This window comes from Anguilla anguilla, chromosome 5 (genome assembly GCF_013347855.1).
Source record: "Anguilla anguilla isolate fAngAng1 chromosome 5, fAngAng1.pri, whole genome shotgun sequence".
In the NCBI taxonomy this organism is placed as follows: domain Eukaryota; kingdom Metazoa; phylum Chordata; class Actinopteri; order Anguilliformes; family Anguillidae; genus Anguilla; species Anguilla anguilla.
Genome location: NC_049205.1, coordinates 33,853,586 through 33,863,984, shown reverse-complemented (window position 1 = coordinate 33,863,984; position 10,399 = coordinate 33,853,586). Strand labels below are relative to the sequence as shown.

Below are 10,399 nucleotides of genomic sequence, written 5' to 3'. Positions count from 1 at the left end.
GGCATGAAAGTCAGCCAGCTCATCTGGGCAACAGCACAGAGGGTCTTTTTCAAAGAATGTTTTTAATAGATTTTACCTTTTGGTTCTCAATATTTGCCTCCTTCGCTCTTTCTCTGATTTGGAATTGCCAGTTGTGCTGCATTGGTAGTAAGCCACGCTCTGACACACAGGGAGCACTGCTGCGAAAGCATGTGCACTCCACTAAAATGTGCCTACAAAAGCCACCAAGCATGCTACAGTACAGTACCTACATATACGTACATCTATCTATAGCAGAACTGCTCAATCCTAAATTTCAACCTCAGCAAAATTATAAACTTCACAATTTTCCCTATCCATTTTTTTAAACTTTATTTTATAACAGGCACACTTCAGCTCGAACAATGGTCTTGTACTTTTTACAGCTTGTTTCCGGCAAGTCCCTTGTTTAGTAGATAGCAACGATTATACTGTTGTTCATACCCTTATTTTAAACAGAAGCTATTTAGTCCAATAGACCAGCTCTCATTTCTTTTGGATACAGTGGAGTCATAAAATGAGAATGAGGTGACAGACCATAAAATGTGATGAGAATGGGGTTAAGACAATGGCAAAAGACAATTTTGTTAGAAAATGGAGCGAAGCGTACTGCACACCCCAGGACCAATCTGTTCTATGAGCTCCATACTTGGAGAAGGAAGGCCCCTGTCACTCACACGTCTCTAAGGCACTCTGGCTCTTTGCAGCTCAGTGTTTGACTGTATAGGGCAAGAATACACACAGTCAGTGGTGTGGGTCACACCAATAGGACATAGAGAATGCTTACCATTTGAGAGGAAGAAGCTCCCACTGAGTCATCTGTCAGCAACAGGAGGCTGGACCACGTGTGCATTTGAGGCTTTGACTGCCAGTGTGAAAATAAAGAAAAGGAGGGAAAATGTCAGAGGACTGAGAAGGTATGATTATGTTTTGTTTAAGTCTAATCGTGTAATTGGTTTGAGATAAACAAGTCAATTATTTTCGGAAGATTCTCTAATCTAATCAGAGTTGCCCATAACTGCCTTGTAATCTTATTTTACTGTGGGTTTGGGAATCACAATGCTGATACTTGCCAACTTAGTTCTGCATAATTTTCTAGCATACAGAAATCTAATTGGTATAAAATTATAGCCCCCGGTTTTCTCCAGTGTGGGAAATCTTGGAAGTAACAAGAGGCTGAATAAATTTAGACTGACAATAATATTTTTATTGAGCTAAAACAGAAGCATATTTTATGAATGGTTTTATTATTAGCTGGTGATCCAAAATTAATTGCATTCGTAATTCTTGGAATCAGTTTAGCAATAAAAATACCCAGTTCCAGTTTTCTTGAGTGTGACTGATTGTCTTAGCACCTCTTCAATGCAACATACTATCCACACAAGGAAAAATAATGTATTGCTAAAACACATCTTTGTTGTATCAGATGACCCATAACTAGGGCCACCAGTTTCTCCCCTTGTTTTCACAGCTTGTACTTCAGTCCTCCCCCAGCTACAGGTCACAATAGCTTCTTTGTCAAGCCCCTTCTCAGACAATTTTTCCATTAGCATCACCTCAATAGTCTAAAATAATTGCCACTAATTAAGCAAAGATTGACAGTGATTTTGTCAAGCGACACTCACGTAAAGTTGAAGATGAAAGACTCATGCCAAGATGAATGCAGTTATATAGCATTTAACTTACACAAAAACATTAAATAAAAAATTAATTAATGAGTCAATTAATTAACAAATCGTGGTCGTCAATCAAGATTTAAAGGTCCAGGAAAATGAATTCAAATTGTGGTTATATTCCCCAGAAGTGACAATTGATTGCCCTAATTTTTCTTTCAGGTTTTCAACCGAGTAATACCTATTAAATTATCATGACCTGTTCAGCAGACAACGGCAGGGTGGGCATGTACCCTGCTATCATTAACATTCATTTCCATAAAACACATCTTATATAAACCATTTCTTGTTGCTAGATTACAGCCAGTTAGAGCAGATTGTCCCATGCAGTAACATTACACTACTGGACAAAACGAAAGAGAGCAACATAAACTAGGCTTTACCATTGTATAGTTAAACTTGAAGATCATTCAATGTGTAATAATGTTGTAACACTGAGCTTGTGCACACTAACCTTAGACTGTACAACAGTCTGAAACTCTGGACATTACACCCGAATAAAGAAAGGCTTTGATTCCACATGTCTAAGCTTGAAAGCTATTTAATTATTGCTAGCTAACGGTAGGCCTACTTACTGATCCCCCACGTGTCTGTTCTGTTATAAGTTCTGGGTAGAAATGGGCGCTGCAAATACCGTAAGGGTTGCTGTAATATTGCAGTGCCTGTGAGCTCCAGAAATTAAACCCATTTCTTCTGGGTCACTTAATTTTTGGGAAAATAAAACAGCATATTTTTTTCCCTGTATCCAGAGAACAGGCAATGCTAAGGCATTTTCAAGTTAACTTGCCTTGCCTGCACAAAACACTGGCAAGAGTCAAAAATACGTGAAATTCCTTCCTGACTCTCCCAATATTACATCAATTAATTGTTTTTTAAAAAATTAAATAAATAAATAAATCTCTCAATTATATAATCCATTGTACAATTAGTCACTTTACTGTGTTCCTGGACAGCCTATGGAGACCCCTGGCATATATCCATTGAAATAAAAGTTTAAATCCCTGCAGGTCATATGGTGGAGATAAACTGGTGGCTCCACCCATATCTAATGTCCTACACAGAATAAATGATAAAACACTCTAAAATTCATTAGCAAAATATTTTCATGTCGTACTTGTACTTCCTTTTTGGATATGCTTTCAAGAGACAACTGATTGTAATAGTTATAATTAACTTAATCTTTGGTAATCTGTTAGCTAGCTAGCTGGATTGTGAATTGAAAGTAGCTATCAATTAGCTAAACAGCTACCAAAGCAATTATAGAAAGGCAAGCAGGAGACAGAAAGAACACTTACACTGCTGTAGTTAAACACCAAGGACAGCCACCTGGCCATGCCCTTTGATGACTTGACTGTTGTCATTCTTGGATAATTGTTCACTCATATCAAAGGTTTACAAGTTTGTGATTTCAAATGGTATGTGAAGTGTTATCACTCACCCACCTCTGCAGCGTTTACCTGTGTCCCTGGAGAGTCCAGCCCTTACAGCTGTGGGTGCTGTATTATCGTCATGGTGACAGTGAGAGTAGGATATAAATGTAAGTGTGCACATGTTTGTGTGTCTGTGTTCTGCATTTCTGTGCTAGAGGATGAAATGAGCAAAAAATAAATAAATCTCATACACAGTAAATTGCGGAGTAAAATTAACCACATGAAGGTCATCGCCAAACATTAGCAAAACATTAAAGCTGTTAACTTTAACATTGAATTAGACGTAGTAAACTGCAAATAAAGCCCTGAGGAGAGCAGACATTATGAATATACACATGTATCTTCATGCCATTTCATGGTGGCAATATAGATAGGCGTACTGCAGGTGTAAACATACTCTGGCACACTTTGGATGTGTGGTGTTTTTTCTGGCTCAGCTGTTTGACATGAAGAAACCAGAGTAATAATTTTAACCTGGTCTATTTCAAGCAGTTTACAAGCAACATTTGTAACAGATTTGTTACTTAAAAGTGAAATATGCCCTACCACTGGTACTAATACAAATGCACAACCGTGTCCCATTAGGTTCTTATAGACCACTAATTACAAGATTATGGAGGTTTTACTTTGCTGTATGAGGCCATGTGAGAACAAAATGGTTCAGAATAACAAAGGGGGTTCAGCAGGGATGTGTTCCGGGTTGTTTATTAAAATCTTTAATAGTGTTCATTAACAGCTGAACCTTACAGGAAGCAACATAGATTAGAATACCTCACCCCTGGAAATTTTCCAATAGACTATTTTATTCCTCTTCTAACAGCCTATAAAGCCACCAGCCTGATGGCAACCAATGGTATAATGAAAATGTTATTAATTTGAGGTGCAAAATATGTATTTTTTCTGCACTTGAGCATTTCAGGGAGCATTTTAGCATCTAAAAGTGTGAATGTTGCAAATGTATTCTGTCCATGCATAACCTTGTCAAACTATTTCAGTTAAAAAATTATTGCATTTGCAGTCCATTATTTGCTGCCCACCACATATCCATATTTAAATTTATATGCTTCAACAACCAAATGAATGAGTACTGATGAATTTTCACCAGTGCTCCAATAAAATGAGTTATACCAGACTACCAATTCAGTTAAATATTATTGGGGCATATGCTATTTTATATTCTGACAGTGTCTCCAATATTATGATCTTTCTCACTGAGTTCATAATAAGGATTTATGCATTCATTATATTTTTTACTTGTTTATTTTAAAAAAGGAGAACCAACAGTGCCCTCCTTTTTTCCGTATTTATTCAGACAGGGGGGAAATAGAGAGGTTATAGATGGAGATGGGATCACAGTACGGAGAGTGTTATGGCTGGGAATCAAAGCCATGACTGCACAGAGGGGTATGGGGGGGGGTCAATGTCTGAGTTGAGAGTCTGCCATCTTTTTGGGAAACATTCAACATTACTTAAATGGCGCTAATATTTAACCTACCTTCTTCTAAATTATGACACTGACAACACTCTAGTTAATGCCTGTTTCCACAACTTTTCTTGATTAAATGCTGTGCCTTAGCTGCCACTTGCTAAGAGCACTTGACAAGGTACTGTATAACGTAAGCCTTTTGCATATAGATTAAGAGGCAGTTTTAATCAGTGGAAATGTGTTATTACTACACAATTATTTTCAAATCCAGTGTTAATGCTGACTGTTCATAATTTGAAAAGATTGCACACCGACTTTGACCCATCTCTTGAGAAGCTGAAAGATAGCCAAAGGCTTAGTAATTTGTCAGTAAATCGTCAGTTTCTCTTGACAGCAGGGAGGGAAATAGAGTTACACAGTAAATGCTAGGCTACCTGTTTCATAACCATTCTCATTCATTAAATCCTTAAATCCTCGGCTCCAATGTTAGGGCAAAGTTACTTTTAGTATCTTATACCTGCTGCAGTAGAAGGGTTAGTACCTATATATTGGGGTGGATTTTGTGCAGATGTGTGGAAAAGGATTTTTATTTTTTAAGAAAAATACGCCATTATATTATAATTCTATAAAGTATAGGCCTATATTGCATTATTAAGCAGTAGTGCGTTGTGTCACGGTACAGGGGTTAGGACCCAGGTGCAGAATGAAAAACACACGAAACTCAAAAGGATAGTTTCAAATAAGGACTTTACTACAAAACAAACAGAGAACAAACAAAACCACGAGGGGCAATTCCAAAAGAAAACTCAAATTCTTAAAACAGAAAAAAAACTAGACAAGGGAACTCAAAAGTCCTCAAAAAGAAAATACTAAAGACACAAGGAACAAACAGCTAGGGCAAAATACAGGCAGGCGGCACACAGGCAGGAAACATACACACGAAACGGAAGCAGGACAAAAGCGGGCAGGTACATATAGTCAGAAACAAACACATTCAGAAACACAAGGAACCAGCACCCGAGTCAGGGAGACAAAGGACTTAAATAGACTGAAAACCAACAAGACACAAGAGGGCACAATTAACAATCAAACCAGAACAGGGTGGGAACAACGAGACACAAGCAGAAACAATAATAAAAAAATAAAATAAGTGAAAGCAATAATACAATTAACCAACAGGGGAACGAGCAGGACACAAAACAGAAGTGCCACCATCTGGCGGCCCAACAGGGAAAAACGGAGACAGAAACACAGAACCATGACACATTGTTTTAGTTCACAGCATGAGCCTGGCATTAATGTGTTTAAGAGTCTATAAAATTAAGGAAAGCAACATTTTTTTTCAACTTCCATGGCTTGTCTCTCAGATCCTATGTGATTTTTTCCTATAGAACAACAGTGGTCAGCTCTTTCAGCCAAATAAGCAATGAGCTTCATAAAGTTTGGGACATGAGGCACAAGACCATAGTGTTCCAAAGGCTAGCTGAGTTGACTCAAGGTCAGGGGCGTAGCTATGGGTGGCCTGGCTGGGCCAAAGCCCATCCTAGGCTGCAACTTGCATCTCGTCTTTTAGCGATAACAGCAAAAAAAAAAAAAAAGACACGCAGACTTGTCACCGTCGTTCATTTTTCATCAAATTTTCATTCATTTTCAGCAGCTGATTTATCAGACTAAATAGATAAACAACAGCAGTGTAACACAGCAGGCCAACGCATAGCAGAACACTTTCACGCTTGTAATGTACTGTAAATGCTATTGAGCTATTTATGGAATGAATTGTGTGGCCCACCCACTTTTATTCAGGCCCACCTGTACTTTCATTTCTGGCTACGCCACTGTTCAAGGTGTTAACACCAAGGCTGTGTAAGTAATGTAGATCTTTCTTTTGGATACAAAACAGAAACGAGTTTAGCCTATAAGAGACTGATTGTGTAGCTATACGGTGCAGCCAACCATCATAAAAATCAACCATAAATTTACAAACATTTTTCCCAATCCATTCCATCATTTAGCCTACATTCTGATCAAGCTTGCGGTCAGCTGTCCGGTTGACATGGAAATGATGAAAAATTACCTGCGCTTCCGCTTTAGCACTTAGGTTTTTTTTAGTAGGCCGATTAAAAATGGCAAACAGCAACAAGGACAACGCAGGTCACAAGACAATCAAACGACAAGTCCTATACACACGTAAATCTTCGGAGCCAGAAAGAAGTTACGCCAGGCTCCACTGGAAAACACTGCCGACAGAAATGACAGAATGACTTTAGCCAGCAAATCACTAGCATTAGCCAGGACCCGTCACTCTGATCTGTTTCAGAAAGCGGCGCAAAAACAAAACAACGCTACATCATGTCGCACTGCCAAATGAAGTGAGGCGTCACCCCCAGAAAAGTAAGAAAAGACTAATTTAGGGCAGTACAAGGAGGGAGACAGATAGATGGAGGACTAACTAGTACCAACATCTAACAAAATTTAGCATGTTAACGCAAGGATTCGAATTTATACATTTAGGAAGTTTGATCTTCCGGAACGTGATCCTGTCATCAGCTACATTTCTACCAAATAATGATTTAGCAACATTTCTCGCCTCTCCTGTGAAAAGGTGGAGTGCGAGACATGTCTCTCAAGCCCACGTGCGTCACTTCCTCGTCTCCGCTAGCATTCGATGGACCAGCTGGTAAAGGGGAAGACTGTGTTAATGATCATAGCCAACCTTAGGTGACCGGTTCAAAGGCGATTCCACGACTTGCGTGTTTTCTTCCCGCTCTCTCTGCACCTTTCTGGAATGCTACAGGCCGTAGGACGGTCTTTGTAGGACTCTCACAGTGAAAGCCAAGATTTGAGATTTCCCCAAGCCTGGAATACTCACGGTAAAGATAGCCACGGCGACGTTTGCAGAGTATAAGGAAAACATTCCCTGACCGGGAATCGAACCCGGGCCGCGGCGGTGAGAGCGCCGAATCCTAGCCACTAGACCACCAGGGACACGCGCCTGCTCTTGCCCATGCCACCGTGTCGGTGTGCAAAATATTGTGTCTGGAACTGACATAACAATTTCATGACAGCCGACGCTACGGCACTTTTGAAGAAGTAAAGCCAAACTCATCAGCGCACGTTATAGAAGGAGGACAGAGCCGCTGCGCCAGCCGGGAATCGAACCCGGGTCGCAAGAATGGGAATCTTGCATGATACCCCTACAACACTGGCGCCACCGTGGTGGCGTCGCCCTGTTCTCTTCATGCGTACATGTTTCCGCTGTGCCTCACGCACGTCTCTCCTGTTGAGCAGCAAAGAGAAGGCATGGTAAAGAGGATGTACCAGAGCTCGGATTGTACAAACGACTACAGGAAGTACCCTGTCCATGTGATCAGTCTGTCCGTGATCTTATGATCCTGACGTCACGTCAGTCTGAGCTGTGGACCCGAAATGGCGCCCAGTCCTTACACTGGAGATATGACTCCTTGAATAGCGTGTCTTTGCCATACACAGTTTTCAGAACACTTGCTTTTATGATTTTCTCAGCTCATGGTAAAGTACTCAATCAGAGCTACAAAATGAGATATACTTTGATGAGATTTAGTACGTGTCTCTGGAGGCTTTATTGCTTGAATATTGTGTTTTTGCAAAACGCACTTTTCTGAAAACTAGCTTTTCAGATTTTGTTGGGAAAATTTGGAGTCTTGCTTGATTTCCCTATAGTACTGGCACCTTACTGCATGTGTCCCATTGTTCTTTTCATAAAGTGACAAGCTTGAAAACCGCTTGAAGGCATCTAAATTTTGGTAGCCCTCGCCAACAAGTACTTACTTCTGGCCAGGCAGCTATAACGCAATACCTTCCGTGAGAATGTGTGGAGGCAAATGTCTGCCCTTTCTCTATTGTCTGCCCCCAAACTAGTTTGCACCTGAATCATGAAGGACGATTGGACCCGCTCTCTATCTTCAGGTTTCGGATAACGCTTGTTTTTCCGCTCAAGTTTGCCAAGTGGGACACGAGGATCAAGACCACGCTATTCCAAACGCTGGCTGAGTTGATTCAAGGTGTTAACACTCAGGCTGTGTAAGTAATGTAGATCTTTCTTTTGGATACAAAACAGAAACGAGTTTAGCCTATAAGAGACTGATTGTGTAGCTATACGGTGCAGCCAACCATCATAAAAATCAACCATAAATTTACAAACATTTTTCCCAATCCATTCCATCATTTAGCCTACATTCTGATCAAGCTTGCGGTCAGCTGTCCGGTTGACATGGAAATGATGAAAAATTACCTGCGCTTCCGCTTTAGCACTTAGGTTTTTTTTAGTAGGCCGATTAAAAATGGCAAACAGCAACAAGGACAACGCAGGTCACAAGACAATCAAACGACAAGTCCTATACACACGTAAATCTTCGGAGCCAGAAAGAAGTTACGCCAGGCTCCACTGGAAAACACTGCCGACAGAAATGACAGAATGACTTTAGCCAGCAAATCACTAGCATTAGCCAGGACCCGTCACTCTGATCTGTTTCAGAAAGCGGCGCAAAAACAAAACAACGCTACATCATGTCGCACTGCCAAATGAAGTGAGGCGTCACCCCCAGAAAAGTAAGAAAAGACTAATTTAGGGCAGTACAAGGAGGGAGACAGATAGATGGAGGACTAACTAGTACCAACATCTAACAAAATTTAGCATGTTAACGCAAGGATTCGAATTTATACATTTAGGAAGTTTGATCTTCCGGAACGTGATCCTGTCATCAGCTACATTTCTACCAAATAATGATTTAGCAACATTTCTCGCCTCTCCTGTGAAAAGGTGGAGTGCGAGACATGTCTCTCAAGCCCACGTGCGTCACTTCCTCGTCTCCGCTAGCATTCGATGGACCAGCTGGTAAAGGGGAAGACTGTGTTAATGATCATAGCCAACCTTAGGTGACCGGTTCAAAGGCGATTCCACGACTTGCGTGTTTTCTTCCCGCTCTCTCTGCACCTTTCTGGAATGCTACAGGCCGTAGGACGGTCTTTGTAGGACTCTCACAGTGAAAGCCAAGATTTGAGATTTCCCCAAGCCTGGAATACTCACGGTAAAGATAGCCACGGCGACGTTTGCAGAGTATAAGGAAAACATTCCCTGACCGGGAATCGAACCCGGGCCGCGGCGGTGAGAGCGCCGAATCCTAGCCACTAGACCACCAGGGACACGCGCCAGCTCTCGCCCATGCCACCGTGTCGGTGTGCAAAATATTGTGTCTGGAACTGACATAACAATTTCATGACAGCCGACGCTACGGCACTTTTGAAGAAGTAAAGCCAAACTCATCAGCGCACGTTATAGAAGGAGGACAGAGCCGCTGCGCCAGCCGGGAATCGAACCCGGGTCGCAAGAATGGGAATCTTGCATGATACCCCTACAACACTGGCGCCACCGTGGTGGCGTCGCCCTGTTCTCTTCATGCGTACATGTTTCCGCTGCGCCTCACGCACGTCTCTCCTGTTGAGCAGCAAAGAGAAGGCATGGTAAAGAGGATGTACCAGAGCTCGGATTGTACAAACGACTACAGGAAGTACCCTGTCCATGTGATCAGTCTGTCCGTGATCTTATGATCCTGACGTCACGTCAGTCTGAGCTGTGGACCCGAAATGGCGCCCAGTCCTTACACTGGAGATATGACTCCTTGAATAGCGTGTCTTTGCCATACACAGTTTTCAGAACACTTGCTTTTATGATTTTCTCAGCTCATGGTAAAGTACTCAATCAGAGCTACAAAATGAGATATACTTTGATGAGATTTAGTACGTGTCTCTGGAGGCTTTATTGCTTGAATATTGTGTTTTTGCAAAACGCACTTTTCTGAAAACTAGCTTTTCAG

The 10,399-nt window shown here is 41.3% G+C and overlaps 4 non-coding genes across 4 annotated transcripts; all 4 read right to left on the bottom strand.

Annotated features, from left to right (window-relative positions):
- Nucleotides 1-7,460: 7,460 nt before the first annotated feature.
- On the bottom strand, nt 7,461-7,532 carry trnae-cuc. Its single transcript has one exon. It is a non-coding gene; the product is annotated as a tRNA-Glu (tRNA).
- A 153-nt stretch (nt 7,533-7,685) lies between these two features.
- Nucleotides 7,686-7,756, bottom strand: trnag-ccc. Its single transcript has one exon. It is a non-coding gene; the product is annotated as a tRNA-Gly (tRNA).
- A 1,900-nt stretch (nt 7,757-9,656) lies between these two features.
- On the bottom strand, nt 9,657-9,728 carry trnae-cuc. Its single transcript has one exon. It is a non-coding gene; the product is annotated as a tRNA-Glu (tRNA).
- Nucleotides 9,729-9,881: 153 nt separating this feature from the next.
- trnag-ccc lies at nt 9,882-9,952 on the bottom strand. Its single transcript has one exon. It is a non-coding gene; the product is annotated as a tRNA-Gly (tRNA).
- Between the last annotated feature and the right edge of the window lie 447 nt (nt 9,953-10,399).